General features: G+C 40.4%; 1 long non-coding RNA gene across 2 annotated transcripts; it reads right to left on the bottom strand.

Moving 5' to 3' along the window:
* Window positions 1-3,927: 3,927 nt before the first annotated feature.
* LOC114054171 lies at window positions 3,928-21,735 on the bottom strand. 2 transcript variants are annotated; one of them, XR_003570442.1, is made up of 3 exons: window positions 21,535-21,735; window positions 9,089-9,152; window positions 3,928-7,214 (listed from the first exon to the last, which is right to left on the bottom strand). It is a non-coding gene; the product is annotated as an uncharacterized LOC114054171 (long non-coding RNA). The 2 variants fall into 2 exon arrangements; XR_003570443.1 differs by lacking the exon at window positions 21,535-21,735 and adding an exon at window positions 9,778-9,885.
* Between the last annotated feature and the right edge of the window lie 552 nt (window positions 21,736-22,287).

The following is a 22,287-nucleotide window of genomic DNA, read 5'->3' on the forward strand; positions in this document are numbered from 1 at the left end:
TAGTCCCATAAACTAGAAAGAGAATTTCAGTCATAGAGAATAGTTAGTGCAAAAACCCATAAATGAGAGATAGAGTGTTTTGTGTGAGCATTAGATGAGGCAGAGACTGTCTTTTGCTTCTTTTTGTATCCCCAGCACTTAACACAGTGCCTGGCACAAAATAGATATATAATAAATATTGATTGATTGATAAATATTACATCTGTATCATTCCCACTTCTACTGATAGATGGCTATTGCCACAGAAGGCAATGAGGAGCAGTTCATCTGTGGTGAATTCAGTGGAAGCTGGAGAGGAATATTCTCTTTTTCATGATCTCGTCCTTGGAAGGACCTGAGATTGGGACCGTATAGGGAATGAAGTTACTGCAGGTTCTGCGGTGCTGACTGAAGCCTTCCAGAGATTTCATTTGGAATGTTCCCCACAGGCAGTGGGGGGGGGGGTGTGTGGCACAGAATCAAAAGGCAAGCAGGGAGAAGTCAGGGGGCAGACATCCAGGGGTTGAATTCAAAGAGCCAGAGGCAATAGAGGTATTTGAAGCAGGAGCCAATGTTGGTAACATGGAAGTTTAAAGGGCCAGAGGTAGCAGTGGTATCTAAAATAGAAACTAGGCCCTAAACATAAGGAAGTCCCAGGCCTAGCAATGATATAAGGTCTAGGGAGGCAAGGTCCAGGGTCTCAGAATCAAGGATTTGGCATAGAGTAAGCAACAAGGAGAAGTGTCATGGTACAGTAGCTACAGAGCTGTCCTCAGAGTAAGGAAGACTTGGGTTCATTCAAGAGATGCCTTAGACATGTTCTAATTGTGGACAATATAAGTCACTTAATTTCTCATTGCCCCAGGGGATTCTCTAAGGCTTTCAGGGTAGATACAGGTGTGTATTGACAGAGGGAGTTCCTCTCCTGGAATTCCTTATGCTAATGAAAGTACAGATTAGAAAGGAAGGAAGGAAGAGAGGAAGGAAGGAAGGATGGAAAGAAGGAAGAAAGGAAGGAAGGAAAGAGAGAGAAAGGGAGTGAGGGAGAGAGAGAGAGAGAGAGAGAGAGAGAGAGAGAGAGAGAGAGAGAGAGAGAGAGAGAGAGAGAGAAACAATATTTTGGTCATAACACTGCTTCCTGTCTCTGGCCCATTAATTCCACTACCTGTGTTCTAATGTATTATCTTGGCTTTTCTGCAGGACATTTCTGACCTCTATGTGTACTGGAAATACCTGGCTGCAGCCTTCTCTGCTCTTTCCAAATGAGGCTTCAAACAATGCCATGGTCTGTGTTTACCCACAGTCTCATGGGTGCCAAATAGATATTCCCAAAGCACAGGTGGTCAGGGCACTGAAAGGTTAAAGGCCTTCCTCAGGATCACCCAGCCAGAATGTGTCTGAGAAAGGACTTGAATCCATTTCTACTTGACTCCAAGGATAGCTCTCTATGCACTATACCATGCCTTCTCTCCTGTTGCTTATCTCATACCAATTCCTTGATTCTGGGACCTTAGGCCTTAATTCCCTGACTTCCACTTTATACCAGGCCTATGGGATTTCCTCATGTTTCTATTTAGGGCCTGCCTTCCAAAGACACTTCTTGTGCCTCCCTCTGTACCCTTTATTTTCTAAACAAACTGATCTACTTGTCATTCCTCATCTCACCTCTGTGCCCTTACATGAGCTGGCCTCCATGCCTGGAACGCATTCCCTCCTCACCTCTGCCTTTTAGCATCCTTAGTTTCATTCACTGATTAGCCCATGGGCTAACTCCTACTTGAGACCATCCCCCTAGTTGCTAGTGCCCTCCCTCCACCCACCATATTACTTTGCATATATTTCAAATTTTTGTGTGTACGTGTGTATGGGTAGTTCTCCATTCAATGTCTAGAACAGTGGATGTCAGTATCTCTGTTTCTCAGGATACCTAACTCCCTTCAAAGTCCAGCTCAGACCTAACCATCTACATGAGGCCTTTCTTGATGGCCCTGGCCTGTAGTAGGCCCTTAATTAATGCTTGTTGAATGGGTTCTGAGCCCAGGATAATGCCATGGGAAAGAGTTCACAGCGCAAACTAGAGAAATAGCTTAATTGTGATTCATGCTAGAAGACAGAACTATATTTAACAGAAAGTGGGGTTTACTTTAATGGATGTTGGGAAAATCCTGGGGCAAGTAAATGAAAGTGGGGGATGGTGGGGATGCATTGGACAGAGTCTCACATAATAACCCATAAGCTTTTTACTACTGAGCCATTCAGGAAGGTGACTGAATCTTCCTCTCCTTGTGGTTCCAAGTCTTAATGAGGAACACACTGGGATGCTTGGAGCTGACCCCAGTGCTTAGTTCACTTTTCATTTGAGAGGATCAGCCCTGCAAGCTAGGGGAATGCAAAAATCATTCATTTTAATGACCCAATGGTATAAAAAAATACAACTGCTGGGTGCCTTCAGGGTTCGTGAGCCAAGAAGAAAGGGTAATGTTTCAGAGGCTGCAGCCAGAGCAATTTATGAATTGCAATGGAATTATAAAGGTGGGTGATAATTACTTGTAAACAGGGTTCTTTTTGCTTGTGTAGCAGCTTTCATCCAGGGATGTGAAAGCATGCTCATCCTTGTTTTATATGGAGGAGCAATTCACCCCTTAGGAAATGAGTGACAGAATCAGAGAAGTATCAATGAAGAGTCGGAAGTGCCTCAAATTCATGCTTTATGAGGATTAGAAGCTCGACTTGGGGAAGAGAAGAAACAGGGAGAGAAGAGAGTTGCCTTCATATATTTGAAGGATTGTTGCAAGGAAGAGGTTAGACTCATTCTGCTTGGCCTGTGAAAGGACAGAATTAGGAAGAATGGGTGGAAATTTTAAAAAGAAAGATTTAAACATTACAACCATTTTGGAAAGGAATGGGTAGTTATGCAAAGTGACTAAAATGTTCATATCCTTTGACTCAGAGACTTCATTACTAGGCTTATACCCAAAGGAGGTCATTGATAAAAAGAATGCACTCATATACACCAAAAGGGGCAGCTGGATGATGCAGTAGATAGAGTGCAGGGCCTGGTGTCAGGAAGACCTGAGTTCAAATCAGACACTTACTAGCTGTGTGACCCTGGGCAAGTCACTTAGCCCTGTTTGCCTTAATTTCCTCACCTATAAAATGAGCTGGAGAAGGAAATAGCAAACCACTCCAGTATCTTTGCCAAGAACACCCCAAATGGAGACCCAAAGGGTTGGAAATGACTGAACAACAAAATAAATACCAAAATATTTACAGCAGTGCCTTTTGTGATAGCAAAGAATTTGAAACCAAAATAGGTGTGCATTAATCAGGGAATAGGTACATGAATGTAATGTAATATTACTATGCTATAAGAAATGACAAATATGATGAATATAGAAACATATGATTTTTTTCCTCTTTTTTGTCACAATTTATTATATAGGATAGCTCTGTGAGAGGGGATGAGGGATGGATGCTGGGGAAAATTATGGTGATGTAAAAAAAAGACAGCAAAACTTCTTTTTAAAAAGTTAATGCTTTTCAATGATCCTCCAATTATACAAATCATAGAATCATACATTTAGAGCTGGTAGAGACCTCAGAGCCTATTGAGTCCAATCTCTTTAGGCCTGATGAGGAAAAGTGACTTCACAAAGTCATACAAGTAGAATATAGCAGAGTCAAGATTTTTTTGGGGGGGTGGGTGGTTAGGCAATGGAATTAAGTGACTCGCCCCGGGTCACATAGCTAGTAAGTGTTATGTGTGTGAGGCTGGATTTGAACTCAGGTCCTCCTGAATCCAGGGCCGGTGCTCTATCTACTGCGCTACCTAGCTGCCCCCAGAGTCAAGATTTTAACCCAGGCCCTCTGACTGAAAGCCCAGTTCTCTTCCCATAAAAAATAAGACATTTGAGACATATTACACTGATTAATTCCTCAGGACTTGGCGAGTAATTTTATTTGAAAACTAAACAGAAGGGAAGAGTCAAAGATGATAACAAAATTTTGAAGCTGGAAAACTATTTGAATGGTGGTACCAATGGCAGAAATGGTAGTCAGAAGAAGGAGGGACTGCATGTGTTTGTCAACTGTTTACAAGAATACACTCATGTTGTTTACCACATCATACCACACAGATGATTATCTTATTTTTAAAAAACAACTTATTAGGGAAGGGAGTAAGTGTTTATGCAGTGCCTACTATGTGCCAGGTGCTGTACTAAACAGTTTTCAAATATTCTCTCTTTGATTCTCACAACAACCCTGTGAAGTAGATGCTGTAATTACTGCCATTTTCCTATTGAGGAAATGAAGACAGAGGTAAAATGACTAGCCCAGAGTCACACAGTTAGCAAATATCTGAGGCTGAATTTGAACTCGGGGCTTCCTGACTCCAGACCCTCTATCTATTGTGCCATCTACTTAGTCCCAAAATGGAAGCTTACAACAAAATGAAATCCATCATGCTGAGTTGATAAACTATCTTATGATGGTAATAGAACTTACTGCACCACATTATCTGTTATGCTAAATTGACAATCTTCGACCCTGGGCAAGTCACTTAACCCTAATTGCCTAGCCAAAAAAAAATTGGCAAATTTCTCAGTATTTTATTAAGGTACTTAAACTTACTCTCACTACAGTAGTGTATACGTTGGGGTTTTTAAAAAACCATTTAACATTTACAAATCTGTGCTACTATTTTTATTAGGTTCCTATCTTCTTTTATGTCACCCATGAAGTATTTGTCTCTCATTTTCCTCATAAGCCCTGTGTTTTTTGTTGTTGTTTGACTCTGTGATTTTTAGGAACACACTTTCATGTTGTAGCAGAACTAACTGTAGTAGGTGTTTAATTGAACCAATATGTATACATAGACATACATTCTCCCACGTCAGTGTTTTCCATTTCCTTCCCACACTCCCACTTCCCCAAAGCCTTTGCCTTTCCGGTAACATTCTATGTATCAATTGGCCCAGCTAAATCTCACTTTTGATGTTCAAATCTAAAAATGCCACTGGCTTTTGGGCTAGTGAATTTTCCTGGGAGTTGACAAACCTGAGCAATTACTATTATTCTACATGCCTAGGTAATATGGCCTTTCTGTGCTACACATATTTTTTCCTATCTTCAAAATAATATTCCTCACCGTCCCCTTTTGAGAGGCAAAGAATGACAGGTTTGAGTACTTCGTCCATTCAAAATGTTGTCAAATTGCTAAATATTATGCTGGGAAAACAACATTTTGAGAGTAGTCAAAGATAGTAAAAGGAATTAATTTGTACAGCTAGGTAGACCTGGAGTCAGGAAGACCTGAGTTCAAATTCCACTTCGGACACATTAACTGTGAGGCCCTGGGTTTTGTAAGCCTTAGAGCCCTATACATTATTATTAATAATTCTTAGATACCATACAAACTCCTCTGCTTGGCATTTCAAGCCCTTTTCAGCCTAGTTTCATCCTTCCTTTCTAGATACATTTCCTCCCCTTTACACACTCTGAGTTGCAGGTAAACTGGACTTCCTGCTGTTTCTTACGTGTACCATTCTATCTCTGGGTCTTCCCTCGTGCCTGGAACACCTTTCCTCCTCACCTCTACCTCTTCCTCTCAGAATCCTTAGCTCCCTTTAGCTCATCTCAAATATCTCCTGCTACATGAGACCTTTCTTGGTCTACCCTACTGCTAGTACCTGTTCAAAAAAAAATTACCTATTTTGTGTGCATTTTGTGGGGGTCTCATATGTGGACAGGTTGTACCCTATGATCTGTGCTGTTTCCCCTGAAAGAACGGAAGTTCTCGGAGTGCAGATCCGGCTTCTTTTTTGCCTAATACAGCATGTAGGACACCGTGGGTTCTGAATAAAAATTTGTTGTTTGTTTTCTGGATTAGGAAGATCTTCCTTGTCTTTAGCGGCCAAGGTACCTAGTTCTGTGCACTGGCACCAAAAACAAATCAAATCCTCCTTGATTTAACAGCCTTTCAAACATTGAAAATGGTAATCTTGTCCCCTCAGTCCTTTCTTCTTTACATTCACACTTTATAACAGTAAAGTTACAATAAGTGTGTGTGCTTACTGTTTTCTTCTGTCTAACCCACTAACTTTGTGGTGGAAAAATAAATCAACTTCTGCTACAAAGAGTCACAATTTCATTCCATAAATCTATTAGGAGGTGGGCTGCCAGGAAACATGCCAGATCCTGTATGTACATGGATATAAAGGGAATTTAATCTTGCCATCAAGAAGCATTCCACTGGGAATTTCTGGGTTTCAAAAGACCTCAGGCCTGGAGAGCTGGGACTGTTTTCTTAATTACCTTTGCAAATGAGCAAATATTTTCCATTCCTATTCTAAAAGGAAAGTAATGTACTAGCAAATATTTATTCTTGCCCCTGCTCCCCATCCCGTCTCTAACCCCCATGCCAGGATGTGAAAATGCAACAGCTATCAACAATTTCAGCCATCAATGTGGCTTTTTGGTTATAGAAACAAATGGCTGTCTGATCTTTTCCCTCAAATTTTTGATCCAGGCTGGCTCTGCTGAATGTGCTGAGGTATCTCAGGCGCTGTGCCATGTCAGATAGGAAAATGGTGTGATGATGACAGTGCTTCCTGGGTGATGAATGGAGGATTCTAGGCCCAGGGTGATGATCGTTCAACAGAGCCCAGGCTTGCTCTGCAGTAGCAGAGAATTGCTTTGTTAGCCAGTGGGAAGGCTGGGAAATGACCTGATCCAAACAAAAGCTGGCTCTGGCCAAACAGCACTCCTGCCTACCCAGTAAGAAGCGATTAGGCAAAGCTGACTCTTCACCCTCACAAAGCCCATGCTGTGCTCTCTTGGCATAGTTCTCCCACATGGATGAAAAACCAAGAGGGACAGATGCCAATCTGAAGCTCAGCAAATAGCTTCTAGAACAGGACATTCACAAGTGCGTGTAACTAGAGCCAGATCTTTTGTACAATTGTGTGACATAAAAAGAGCTGTGGGACACATGTTTAGGGCTGTGGGTTTCATAACTCATGCTCTGTCCATTTTAAATCTGAAGACTCTTCTCATTATGGTTTCACATAGCAGGCAACGTACTGGCTCTCCGACACGTGTTGTCCTTTGGGAAGCCTGCAAAATCAGTCTGTGGAGGGCCTGTCGTCATGCTCTGGTGATGTGCTTTAGAGAACAGCACGATGGATGGAGAAGCAGAAGTCCCCCTGCTATTCAAGTCCATGGTCTTCAGCAGTCTGAAAAGGGAAATCATATCAAAACAGAAGACATTCTTTGTGACCTAACAGGGCACTGTTATCTTTTAATGCTATTTTTTTTTTTTACTATAAAGTTGGGATGATACTATTTTACTTGTCTAACAAGGAAGTTTTAAAAATATTTGTCCATTGATATTGAAAAGAATGCAAAAAAAGAGACCTTGGTTAAAAGATGTTATAAACCTGTAATACTGAGTTAGTATTCAATGCTTTGGATTTTCTAAATTCTTGTTATTCCCCTTACATGCATGACTTTGTCTCAATTCTCTCTCTCTCTCTCTCTCTCTCTCTCTCTCTGTCTCTCTCTCTCTCTCTCTGTCTCTCTCTCTCTCTCTCTCTGTCTCTCTCTCTGTCTCTCTCTCCCCCCTCCCTCCCTCCCTCTCTCTTTCCCTCCCTCCCTTCCTCCCTCTCTTTCTCTCTGTCTCTCTCTCTCTCACACACATAAACAATGGCAAAATTCAGAATATTGAGCCATCAACTCATTTCTCAGATCCTAAAGCCCTACAGGAAGGGCTTACGTTGTGGCTAATCTTGGGTAAAGGAAAATTTCTCCATATCTTGTTTTTTCCACCGAGAAAATAGAAATTATATCTGCTAATATATTAACAGTCTCATAGGGATCAAATTTATAAAAGCATTCAGATCTTAAGTAGATACTTTGATAGATTTATGATTTCACCAGCAATGAAGATCACAACTATCCATGCCCTCATGCCTGCCCTTCATGCCAAAGGTTTTCCTTGAAAACATGAATGCATATGGAGTATAGGGTCTATTCATTGGTGATCCCTCACTATCCCCATGTGACCAGCATACTTCACAATAGATATCAAATACAGCTTGCCTATCCATACTAGGAAACGGAGGCCCTGAGTGCAAAAGGAAATTCATCTTCTACACCTGGGCTTATTTTCAGATTGAGGAAATACTTCCTCTGCTGCTGGTGCTGAAACAGAAACAACACAAAGATGTGTTGGGGCAGTAGGACAGAAGTTCCCACGTAGGATATTGAAAATGCTGATTGCTAGCTTGCCTGTTCTGCCTATGCTCCATCCTAGAATATTCCTCCAATAGCTGCACTTTGGGTCAGAGGAGCATTCGCTCTCTGCTCCTTCTCTTGGCTCCATGTAAATCTATTGAGGGGTTCTCTAAGTGTTTATGCAAGGCAGTTTTAAGTGATCCTTTCCAGGGACTCACTGTACTCTGGAATTCTGGGGGGGAAGGTAAGCAATTTAATCCCCTCTTTCTATAAGGACAAGGCTCCATAATTATGGTAGTTTTTGCCTTAATACTTAAGTATTATGTGTATATGTACGTATATAATATCTTTATGTGTGTATGTGTATCTACATGTATAGTATACATATATACAGCTACATCTCTGTGTGTATATATATATTTAATATAGCTATTACATATACTTTTGTTCTCATGGAGAAAGTCACATGACTATTGCCTTAGGTACACATTACTCAATGGACTTTGACTTACAGAGGTAAAGGGGAGGGATATTAATGTAAGGCTATGAAATGCAGCAGAAATGCGATAATGGATTTTTTGCTTCTCTAAGAACTCCTCTATTATTAGGATAGAGATCATAATTAGGTGACTAATTAAAAGCTTGAGAATGCATATGAGAAGCAAACTTGTGGTTCAGAGAAATAATTAAATTGGGGTGCTTTACCACTATGGAGAAAGTATTCTTAGTATAGTGACTAAATTCATAGATCCATCAAAAGATCATATTTCTCTCAAAGTCTTATTGTGTAAGTACATCATGGTTTAGATATTCTTATTAATGTGAAAAAGAGCTAGCTATCTAGCTGGTCAGGAAACCTGGGTTCAAATCTTACCTCTGATGATTACTACCAAGATTGCTTTGATCAAGTCTCTTGATTTGCTCTCCCTGAGTCTCATCTGTAAAATGAAAGATTTGTGTCAGGTGGCTTTTGAGGTCCCTATCCTATTTTAAAAGGTGCCAAAATGCTTACTGTCCTTTGGTTCATTTGAATACTAAGAAACAATTTGGCATGAAGCAATAAATGAAAAATGAGTCTAGATAATATTTCTAGAAGTGTTTTTTTTTAAAGTATATTTAAACATTCTAGAGTCTCTTACTTCTTAGGTGCCAATGGAATAATTAGACTGGACACGGTGTAAGATGAATAGCTTAGAGCAAAGAGTTGACTTGAAACAAGGCAGGTAAAGGAAAGATTTTTTGAAATCGTATTTGGAGCCCACTGAAAGCCCCTAGATTTGTGACAGTGACTATAAAGGAGACAATAGGAAATGAATCAGCCCTAACAGATGGAGTTTGATAACCACAGCAAAATGCTGATCACCTTCTTCCTCATCTGGATCAAGAGGGTGAGTTTCTGGCAATTGCAAAAGGATGCCTTAGGCATTCCCCAGTGGTGTAGCAAGAGGGATGAACAAATGATTCCCAGGCTTCTTCCCTCCCATGCCCTCTCTCTCTCTCTCTGTGCTTCAGAGTTCATCAGTGGCTGGTGAGTACTTAAAGGTGGTGAGGAGGGAGTGTTACCTTAAACCAGCTGCTGAAGGAAGGAGGTAGTTTGTCCCCAACAGCCACAAATATGTTCTCAAACAGGAACTATATAGACAATAGGATCACAGGTTTGGAGTTAGAAGACATCTTATAGAAATTATTGCTTTTATTTTCCTCATGAGGAAACTGGGGCCCAGAGATGTTACAAATCCTCTTACTAAAAACCTTTTGACGAAGTCTAAGTTTTATAGAACAAATCCTTTTATTGAGGGGATTTGTTCTGTGAAGTCTGGATTCAGTCAAAGAACTGCACTCGAGGATCTGGAGGGCCATATGTGGCCTCAAGGCTGTAGGTTCCCCACCCCTGTGTTAGAGAATTTGCCTGAGGTAACACAAGCAGCAGAGCTAAGCCTTCTGACTCAAAATCCAATGTTCTTTTGCTGGCAGCCAAGTAGTCCTCTTTAGGACAGGGATATCATTCTCTTTTGGATGGGTGTGAGCTCACAATAAGCCTGGACAAAAGGATGAATGTGAGGGGACTCATGAGAATTTTCGGGGGAAAACTGGGAATATACATTGCTAGTGAAGACGAGATTCAAGCACAATAAAGTAGATTTTTCTTGGTGAACGTGTGTGTGTTTGCATGTGTGTGTATGTGTGTGTGTGTGAGTGTGTATACCCACAATGTGTCCCAAAAATCTCAGTGTAGTTTTAAGCTTTGAGAGTTGAATATGCACACACACATATATGTAAATATACATACACATCTATCTACATTATACTCGATATAGCAACTGGACATGTAGTTTCACTGCCATAGGGAACTCCCAGATGAGGAAATCCCCTGTACAGATACAGGGAGGCATCTTCTCTGCAACATTTTGTCTTACAGAGCTGCCTAGAGCTTAGTGAGGTGAAGTGAATTGTCCCAGATTACACTGCCACTATGTGTCAGGGATGAGACTGGACTCCAGGTTTTCGAGGCTTCGACACTGGTCTATATACTCTATACCAGAAGTTCCCAAACTTATTTGGCCTACCACCTCCTTTTCAAAAAAAAATTTCTCAGCATCCTCCTAGAAATCTACTTTCTTTAACCTTTTAACTGTTTAAAACTTTTTTTTGCTTTATTTCAAAAAAATATAATTTTTTAAAATGACATATCTTATATTTAATAATTTATTGTAAATTTGAGTAGTTTTTTCCTGCTTTGAAATTTTGATGATGCAATATTGCATCATGTAACCATGCAGTATCATTTTGTAAACAAGTCATTACATGCACATATTCCTGCCGATGCATGCTGGACTTCCCAACGATGTGTGATGCTCTCGCCCACCAGCACTTGTTTATCACGACCTGTTGGCAGACTTGACCACTGATCAGTTATAACTTGCATTTTGTATGTTTATTTGGAAAATAATGTAATCACTCCTACTTTAACTCTGGCGTACAAGAGATGAAACATGTATGAACGGCTTTTCAAAATTTTCTTCTCTTCTCTTCTTATGCTTTCACCACACCCTTATTTTTATTCAATGTTCCCCAATTGCACCCGAGGCTACTACCACCCCCCTCATTGTTGCAGAGCCCCGAGGGGGCAGTATCACCCACTTTGGGAAGCCATGTTCTATACTATGCTGTCTGTATACTTAGTAAAATAGGTTGTAGGATGTATGTATAATATACAAGGAGTAGTTGTCTTACTGTGTAAGGTATTCCTAGGATCCCTGCCCTTGCCCACTATTGCTAAGAAGAGCCTCTTGGTAGTGAAAAGAGGGCTGGCTTTGAATAAGAGAACTTGGTTCTTGGAATCAACCTTCCCTCTGCCACTTACTCTATGTACAACCCTGGGGAAATTACTTGACTTCTCTGGTCTTCAATTTCCTCATCTGTAAAATGAAGGTGTTAGAGTGGTTAGCCCTCTGAAAGTTTCTTCTGACTCTAAATCTATTATCCTATGATTATCTGATTATACTGACCAATGAATGGCTTGGCCATTGGCTAATACTGTGTGAAAAGCAGAATCAAAATCCAATTCTCAGGACCAAAAATAACTAACTATTGGTAAAATCAACTTGCCCAGAATAAGTTAAGCTGACCCAAGCTTGACAAGGTAAAGACTGAGGACTTAGTTTGTGAGCAAGGGACCAGAGTGGCAGGTGTTGATAACTGAGATTTAGAAGAATGGCTGAGGTCAAAGCTGCCAAGCACAAACATTAAGATGGTTGTTGAGTGTGGAACATTTAAATTTTTGGCTGGGCCTGGATTTCTGCAATGTCTAGTGCAACCAGGAGAGGAATTGTAAATAAGTCATGCAAATAATCAGCTACTCTGAAAGTAGCCTTAGTTGCCTGAGGTAATGGGGTAATGTGATTTGCTTAGACTCCCACAGCAGCACATGTGAGCAGCATGATGTCAGAGCAGAAGGGGAAGCGATGTCCATTGAGACAGATCAGGATCAGATAGCTGGGGAGGGGGGCACCAAGGCAAATGGTAGAGTCAGAGTGACGTAGTGAGAAACAGGCTCAAATTCAAGGTGGGAGTCTTGACTCTGCCACTTACTAGCCATGTAACTTTGGGAAAGTCACTTTTCTTCTCTGGGCCTCAGTTTTCTCATCTGTAAAGTGAGAAGGGTTGAATTAAATGGTCTAAAGTAGAGGTGTCAAACATGAAGGCGCAGGTGCGTGTGGCCCACAATACTCCAGAGTGCTGCTGAACCAGATTAAAATGGAATTGGTAAATATTTAACAAAACCTTTAGTACTAGCACAGGCAGCTCTTCTAGTAGGAGGCAGCACCTTCTACTAAATATTTAGTAATTGTACTTATAGTACCATAAAACAAAGATAATGTAGCTTTCTTTGTCAGCATGTGGCTTAAAGGGATCTTTAGTTATGGCTTAGTGGCTCCTGTTTCTATTTGAGTTTGACACCACTGGTCTACAGTTCCTTTCCAGATCTGATTTTCTATTATCCTGAAGCTGTTCCTGTTAAAAAACAAAACCAGTACCCTCCCCCCTCCAAAAAAACACACAATGTTCTTCTAACATCAAGAGTTATGCTGAAGAAGTACTTAAATAAGATACTACCTTTAGATAGGTTGTTCGGGACCCTCAGAGAGCCCTACCTCTTACAAGATGATCTTCCGTGTTTTAAAAGAGAGCCAGTCTTCTGAGCAGTTTTAGGCATTGCTAGTACAGTATCTTCAGCCCCCACCTTCTAAGAGTCCTTTGCGTCAGAAGGAGGGCTACATTGTCCAAGTGGATGAGTTCCCTCTCATTAGCCCCTTCACTCCCTGCTCCCCCCCCCCAACACATACACACTTAACCACCTTGAGCTCTCTGGGTCGGCTCAGTCATTCCACTAGACTTAGTTTAAAGATTTTAGAGTGAAATTTGAGCCCAAAGCTTTCACACAGGTCAATTTGATGCAAAGGATATGCTTACTTTGCTGTATGAGAGTTGGAGGGCATATGCACTAAGTGAAGCCACGTTTCTGCTCTGAAAGTCAAAGGAGGGACCCCACTCCACTCCATGGTTGAGGCTTTCAGAAAAGAAACAATTTGTATTTTCTCTGAGGTTGGAGATGGCAAAGGGTAAGGTATGTTGTCGGTTTTTTTTTTAAGTGCCAAATTGGGCAAGTAAAGAAAAGGGAAAATGTCCCCAAATCACTGAAACTAAACATGAACAACAACTCACTAGTGTGTATGACAATTGACCTCTGAACTAAAATGAAATCAACAGAGAGTAGGGCTATCACGAGTCAGCAGAAAACCAGAACTAAGGAGGAACTGCTTGGAATAAAGAATAGGCAAAGAATTATGATTAATGACCAGGAGGGTGACCTAAACCAAGTGCAACACAGATAAAGAGGAGAGGAAGTTGCCTTCTATGCACTCGAACAAGAGAATATGAAAAAGAGGGAATGGGATATCCTGAAATATTTTTGTGTAGACCAGAGGAACAACAATGTGAGGGAAGAGAGATTTTAGAGGACCAAGGACAATTTCCATTTTCTTCACAAATCCTGTAAGTGACCAAAGGAAATGTCATAAATATAAACACTGAGAGGCACAGTCCTTGAAAAGGGCTGTGGACAGATTAGGAAATAACAACATATGGTGGGGAGAATGACAGAACTGATTCAATTTCTGTGGGTGGAAAATTCCACCAAATTCTAAGTATCTTCCCGTCCTAAAGTGCACAGCAAGATTGTCAGTGATGATAAACTACACCCGTGAGATGCCAAGTTGGGAAGATGATATCATTCAGAGATGTGGAGCCCAATTCCCTTCATAGATGGGAAAAAAGGTCGGGTCATCATGAGAACATAAGGGTAGGTACTGAGCAGCCTCACATGTCCTAATAGCAAGTGTAGGAAGGTCACCTTGAAAAGGGGAATGGCCCGGGGGGGAAAGGTGAGGATGGGTTGGGGTAGGGGTACTTGATGCACAATGATGGTGATTTTGCCTAACTGAGCTGAGCTTTTGGCTATCTCTGCAGAATAATACTTTGAGTATGAGCATTCATTTCACGAACTGCAATCCTAATTGTTAAAGTTTGTGGTGTTCCAGCAACCAGTCCCCTCACCTCATCTCAGTGATCTCTGGCCCTTCTTTAGCTCCTAAAAATCTTCTGTGAGGTGTGATTACCAGGACTGGATGATAATTACATTTACCTTAAGCTAAAAGATGCCAGGAGACAGGGAGAATGGGTCAGTTCAGGAGTAGCATCTAGCAGCAGCTTTCTTTCTATGAAAAATCTAGAAGTCGACAGGAAATACTTTTTCTGTTATCAATATTGTGTTCTTGAGTTTGAAGGGGATAAGGACTGATTTTAAAGGCAGTCTCTGCAGGGATAGGGAATAGGTAGGGAGAGAACAATGTGGGCTACAGTGTCCAGGAAGGGAGGTAGAGCGCTTGGGTGTTGTCTAGGGCTACTGGATTGATGGACTTCAGTCACGTTCTATCCGAATAACTTGCCTGAGTATGCTCAGCTGGGTGCCGCTTAGAAGGCAGGTGGTTCCACTGCTACCACTCCTTGATATCTGCTAAAAGACTACTCGGTAACTAACAGCTTGGGAAACAAGCCTGGGTCTATGGCTTCTGTAAGGCAAAAGCTGGCTCCCCAAGGCAGAGGCACAGGGATTCTCAAAGGTGATGTCTCTCTCAATGACATCCTTGTGCAGGGGCATCACCTCTGGAGACCCCTCTTAGTCCTGCCCATGGACCAGGCTAGTTTTAAAAGCAGGTAGTTACTGAGTGATTTTCAAGCAGACATCCAAGAGCTTGAGGCAGTGTCTGGGCTGGAGCCTGTAGGCAGTGAGGCACTGAGATGGATGTCAAGAGGGCCAGCTCCTTCAAAGGCCTACACATCCTCTGCACTGTGTAGAGCCCAGCATACTCAGTGAGGCTAAAGAGCTGTCCAGGTAGTTCACACTAGAGTATTGTTGGTGCCTGTCAATCCAGAAGTTCTAGACCACACCCAACAGCTCTTTTTCCCTAAGAAAACCTTCCTGGACCTGAAGCCACGTTAGTTTTTCCCTACCTGCTTCATATCTCCCTACCTTGTCTGTACCTTTCAAATCAATCAACTGCTTTTCAAATCAAGTGCCAGGAACTCTGCTAAGCACTGGAGACGTAAAGACAAAAATGAAACAGTCCCTGTCCTCAAGGAGTATAAATATATATGTTTGTATGTGTATATATGTATATGTGTACATGAGTAGATGTATTATATAGGTATGTAGTACACGTGTCTATATGTAGCAGTGTATATGTTTATATGCACATGTGTATAGACATGTATACATGTATGCATGTGTATATATACATGTATATATGCACACATGTCTCTTCGATGACAATGACATTATCTTCAGTGACCAAGAACGATGTGCATCCATGTGTAAAGAATGAGACAGATATTTTATCTTAAGCACATCCCAACTGGACCTATGTGGCATGGTGTATGTGTGCATATATGTCTGTTAACGTCTATATCATAAATTATAATATACATACACTGTCTCATACATATTTATGGGATATATATAAAGTAGATAGTATACAAGGTAGCAAGGGCAGAGATAGGAAAGGCCTCGCTCACAAAGTGGATGCTTGCAGAATCTTGAAGAAAGTGAAGGATTCCAAGAGGTGGGAAGTGAGGAAGAAGAGAGCATTCCTGGCGGGGGAAGGGAGGAGAACAGCCAGTGCAAAGGCATGGAGATGAGATGTGAAGCAATGTGTGTGAAGTAAACCTGGACCTGAGACTTCCAGGAGATGAGTGATATATAAGCAAACTAAAATGATAGGAAGAGGACACATTGTGAAGAGTTTCGTATGCCAAACAGAGAACTTAATATTTTATCCTAGAGGTAATAGGGAGCCACTGGAGATTTTAGGCAGTAGGTTACCTTTAGTGTTCTTTCTTCTCATGTTATGTTCTCTTTATCTGTGTGACTACAAACTCTAAGAATAGACCCTGGGATGTTTACTTCTACACCTCACGTAGCTTCAATATTTGTCAACATTTGTTTAATTGAACAGAGCAAAAAATTAGTGACCCTCTCCTGCTCGCTTGTCTGCCTTTTTTTGTTTTCTTTAAGAAATAAAACAAGCATTTCCATAACATGGTAGAATAATAAAACAAAAAGAAGGGAAAAAAATTTCTTGTAATAGATACAAAGACAGATATTACAAGAAAATTTGTCTGTCTCTTTTTGAAGACCAGCCCCCTCTCCCCTTAGCCATCTATAGCCATTGGGATTTAAAAATCTGATAAGCATAAAAGACTAAGATTGAGTGGGATTTAAAATAGCTTTCAGAATAGTACCAGCCCAGTGGAAAGAGTGCTGAATGTGGAGTCAGAGGCCTTGTGTCCGAATTTTGGCTTTGCCACTTACTACCTACATGATTTTGGACAAATCGCTTCTCCTTTCTGGGTCTCAATTTTCTCATCTATAAAAATTAGGGAGGATGAATTAAACACCTTCTAAGGTCCCTTCTGCCTCTAAATCTACGATCCCTATATGCTTTGCTGCTTATAATGATTACTTCTTCTTTTTCCTTTACAAATTGTGGACTTAGCCTGCTAAGTCAGGTAACTAAGATATTACAATCTTAAATCAAAACAATTTCAGATAAAGATTGAAATGGTGCCATGATTTCAACTATAGATTTACATGCCACTGGCTACTACTCTGTGTTAGCTGCTTGGCTGGTCTTAGTCCTTTATCCAAGGCAGATGATCTCTAAGGCTCTTTCTAGCTTGAAATCCATGATTTAATAATGACTTGGGGAAAGAACAGATTTTGGCTTGGATTAGCCTTCAGGTGCCCCAGCACGCCATTAGATTTTTTCTTTTTTTCAAAATAAATTTTACTAATATCTTTTATTGTTACATAAACTAAAATTTCCCCTGTATTCCTTCCTCTATTCTCTCTCAGGGAACTGTCCTATAAAAGAGGGAAGGAGAGAGAAGAAAAAACATAAGCAAAGCTGATCATTACATCCCCCAAAATCTGACCACATATGTAATGTTCCACAATCATAGACCTATCACCTCTGAGAAAGAATAGAAGGAGCTATTTTATCATATCTCTTCTTTCAGACCATGTATGTTCTTCCTAATTTTCCAACATTATTTTAAAAATTATTTTGTGGATTTCATTCTTTCCATTTATACTGTGGTCATCATTGTGGATATTGGCTCCTTTGCTCTGCTTACTTTGTTCCTCATCAGTTCACAGTCATCTTTCCGTGCTTTTTTATGAGTCTATTTGTGAACTCTCTGAATCAAAGGATATGGACATTTTAGTTGCTTTATTTGTGAAATTCCAAATTGCTTTCTATTAATTCACAGCTCCGTCAACCATGCATTTAGTTTGCCCACCTTTCCACAACCATCATTTGTCATTTTTGCTGAAGTGCTGAGGTAAAACCTATACAAAGAAAGGTAGAAGACCCCCCTGTCCTGAAGGAGTTCATAATTTAAAGCAACAATTTTGCAACGAGTTGCAATTTTGCAACAAGCAAACAAATGCATACAAACCAGCTACATACAGGATAGGTAGGAAATAACTAACAGAGGGAAGGCATTAGAATTAAAGTAACTCTATGGCTTCTCATTTATTCTCTGCCACCACTTTCTCCCTCAATTCTGGCAGGCTAACTAGTGAATAGGAACTTAGTAAAGGTTCTGATGTTGCAGGAGGTAAGAGCACAGTGTGGAATTACTTAAGTACACTTTCCAATGTATTAAATTTATCAAGCGTGTGAATGCAATGTATTTCCGAAAGCTTAATCAGTGATTTAATGTGACTCACAAATCGGCAGAGCAAAGCAGAGACAAATCTGATGCAAGATTAAATCTCAATGACCATGAATGATGTAGATCTATGAGTAAGCAATGAGACAAATATTTCATCTTAACTATAGTATGTGTGTGCCTATATAGATCTGTTAACTTACATATCATAAGTTATATACCTTTTATGTTACCAGTTTATTCTCTTTTCTAGACACCATGGGGAAAAAGTCACAAATAGCATGCTTCTCAAATTTACTGATGGCATGAAGCTTAGAGAGACAACTGACACAATAAATGAAAGAATTAATATCTAAAATATCTTGAAAAGCTAAAATGATGAGCTCAGTCTAATTATATGAAATTTAATTGAGATAAATATAACTACTAGGGGGCAGCTAGGTGGTGAAGTGGTTAGAGTACTGGGCCTGGAGTCAGAAAGACTCATGTTCCTGAGTTCAAATGTGGCCTCAGAGACTTACTAGCTGTGTGACCCTGAGCAAGTCACGTAACCTTGTTTGCCTCAGTTTCCTCATCTGTAAAATGAGCTGGAGAAGGAAATGGCAAACCACTCCAGTATCTTTGCCAAGAAAACCCCAAAAACAGTCATGAAGAGTAGGGTAATACTGAAAAATTACTGAACTGATAACTATTAGAGCAAAGAATGATTAGCAGAGTCTTTGATCAATTTGAAGAATTTTCAACTCCTCAACCTGATAAGTTTACAGGATATGCACCATTTGGAGAAATCACTTTGTGAAATGTGAGCATGTCCACTGTTGACATACTAATTGGGCTGTAGAGACTAGGGCCACCAGATGATAGTGGCTGATTAAGAATCAATCACTCATCCCTTTGAGCAAACTGTGAAACCAAGTCTAGCCCTTTTTCCATCCTGTCTTTATCTTCGAAACTACCCCTTCTCCTTTCCCCTGGCACCTTCTTCCAGAGTGCATCAAGTGGTGAAAAGGGAGAGAGGAGTTCTCCTTTCCCCTATGACCAAGAGCAGTACAACCCTGAATTACAGAAGAAGCATAAACTGTGTTCCCCTTTCACTTTCTAATTTATCATGAATATATTTATCTATCTCTATATGGTATTCCTCCAGTAGAATGTAAGCTCCATGAGAGCAGGAACTATTTTAATTTTTGTCTTTGTATCCCCAAGGCAAAGTAGAATACCTTGCATGTAGTAGGTATGTCACAAAAGCATTTTAGATTAGAGTTAATTTTATTAATAAACCTTAATTTTATGAAAAAAGGAAGCATAAATCACTTGTCCTGCAAAAAATTTATGAACACCTTTCATGACATGACCCCTAGCTCCTCTGTGGATTTCCTGAGACAGGGCAGTCCTTGGAGTGAGGAGAGAAATAACCCACAGAGTTCCTGTGCAGGGGCCCACTTGGAATAAAAAGCCAGTGAGTTACTGAGAAAGTGATGGTGTGAAGATCTGGTGAGAATGGGTTTGTGTGTTCATCATTCTCAGCATATCTTTACCTTAAGAGGAAGGGAGAGGGAGGGAGTGAGTGGGAAGAAATCTAAATACAGGTCATGCTACAAGTCTTAGGGAGACTTGTAGGGTTCTATGAGAAAGAACCCATAAGAATGAGAATAATTTGTCTTAGTAGCAACCACTAATTGTCATTGATTCTTTTCCAGGGGAGCAGATGGGCTATTTCAGGGCTTTATGTTTCTGTATCTGTCTGTGTACTCCAGGAAGGCCTTGGCATTTTTTGATATTTTCTATGGGATGAAATAAAGCTGTTCCATGCCTGATGTGCAGTTGGCATCTAAAAAGTGCCTATATGGGATCTGGGCCCCCTTTTGCCTATATTTGAGAAAACCTAGTCATAAGTTATACCATGGTATTTTTAGAGATTAGTTCAGGTGGGACAATCAAGGAAAATGATCTTCTTGGGGTCAGACTTCCATGATTGAATCTAATTCATGTGAATCCAAAGCCTTTATAAGGCCCTGAGCTATGACTTCTATTACATCCTAAACTTGAAATAAAAAAATTTTTTTTTTCAGAAATAATGGATGGCTAGACAAGTGAAAAATGCTTATGAATTTTAGTTGACTTCAAGATCAATTATGAGTCAATAGTAAAATGCAACAGACAAAAAAACTACCAACATCTTCTGTTGAATTAATAAAAGTATAGTGCCCAGAAAAAGGGAAATGAAGGCCCCACTGGATTTTCTTCTAGTCAGACCTCATCTGGCATACTATTTTAATTTCTTGGGACCACATCTTGTATTACAAAGGACATTGATAAGCTGGTGCATATTCAGAAAAGGCCAATAAATACTTTGATTGAGCTAGAGATTATACCATACCAAGGAGCTAGTGAAAGAACTGAGGATGTTGGGTAGAAGAATAGAAGATAATGTTAACACAATAGCAGTCTTCAAGTATTTTAAGGGCTATTATATGGACTGTGGGTTAGTCTTATTCTAGATGGCCCCGGAGGCCAAAACTTCAAGAAATGGGTACAAATTGAAAGAAGGCAGACTTTGATTTGATTGAAGGACAAATTGCATAGCTATAAAAGATTGAAATGGACTGCCTTTGGAAGAAGTGAGTTACCTGTCACTGGTAGTCTTCCTTTAGAAGCTAGATGGCCACTTGCGGAAAGTGTTGCATATGGGATTCCTTTTGAATTGCTGATTGGACTGGAAGACCTCTGAGGTTTCATCCAATTCTGAGGTATTTTTATAAGATTCTAGGAGTCAAGAGACCAGGGTTGGAATCCCAGCTCTGAAACTTATTGTGTGACCACAGGCAAATCATTGACCCACTCAGCCTCTGTTAAAGGGGGATAGTAATACACACATTAGGTTCATAATAACTTCACAAAGTTGTTGTGAGGAAAGAGATTCGTAAGCCTTAGAGTTCTATAAAAATGGGATTACTATATTTTATAAATCTATGCCTTCTTATTTTTGAATCTCTAGCTTTTGGAAAGCAGTTAACCATTTCCATTCCCCATCTTGTCAACCTGAGATATTCCTTCCCTCGCACAAATCTACAGCCGGGGCACCTCAACCCCAGAAACATTGGACACTAAAACCCCACCGCTGGCTCAGACAGAGCCATTCCAATCTTACGACAGTTCTGCATATGCCACTAACTGAAGCCAGAGGCTAGAGAGTGACCACCAGAAGAGAGTCAAAACCACACAGATGAATCCGGGCTTCACTCACCATAATGAAGAAGAACTAACGACCATCATGATGCAGTTCCTTATACAAATCATCACTGCTTAGTATGAACACACCTCCTAGTGGTTAAATTCACAGCAATCATGAAATTGCACATACAGAACTGGTAGGAGGTATTTGCCAAAGTCTCTTATTCTACTACTCTGAAAAAGTTGTAGTTACAGCAAATTTCTCAGGTGAAGGTCTGACAACCAAGATATACAGAATATCCCCAAAGTCTTAGAACCTGTTACTCATTATTACCTTTCCCCACTTCTTACCTTGTTATTTCTTACAAGGATACTTTCAACTCTGAAAGACTTTAGTATCAATCGTGAGACACGGTAGACGTGGTACAGGACAATCTAGTATGGCACGCCCACTTTTGCTCTGTGAGCCAAGAAGGATCATGGTAGTACAAAGGAAACATGAGATGTACACATACAGAGACATGTCCACCCCAAATGTTCAAACAGGCACTGTTTGTGCCTGACCTGTGGTAGAGCTTTCCACATTCATATTGGATTAATCAACTGCAGCTGAACACACTGTACTTTGACCCCAACACCATGAGGTCATTGGTCCTCTTCAAGTATGAAGGATGAACAACAACCCTTCTCCACTTGGTCTGAAAAAGAAAAACACAAATAGCAAAACAGGTTTTGTGGCTATTAAATACAAGGAGATGCTAAAATGTAATGGAAAAACATACCATTCTGGCGAGTAAAGAACTTGCTAGGCTAGTTTACCATGCTCACAGAGTCAACTTGAGCTGTTTTCCTATGATCTCTGTTCTGTTGGGTTGACACAACATCTTGGTGATTAAATACATGCTTGAACTGATCCACAGTGCTCAAAGACAGCCAACCAGCTGAAGTTTGGAGTTCTTAGGCTCAGTTGAATTAATTACTTTCCAAATTATACTCTGTATATACCGTGTGTATACCTAATTACTTACTTGTTGTCTCCCCCACAAGAATGTAAGCTCTCTGAAGGTGGGTAATGTTTTCACTATTACTTGTATCCCCAGCACC

This window comes from Vombatus ursinus, unplaced genomic scaffold (assembly GCF_900497805.2).
Source record: "Vombatus ursinus unplaced genomic scaffold, bare-nosed wombat genome assembly UNPS02014812.1, whole genome shotgun sequence".
In the NCBI taxonomy this organism is placed as follows: domain Eukaryota; kingdom Metazoa; phylum Chordata; class Mammalia; order Diprotodontia; family Vombatidae; genus Vombatus; species Vombatus ursinus.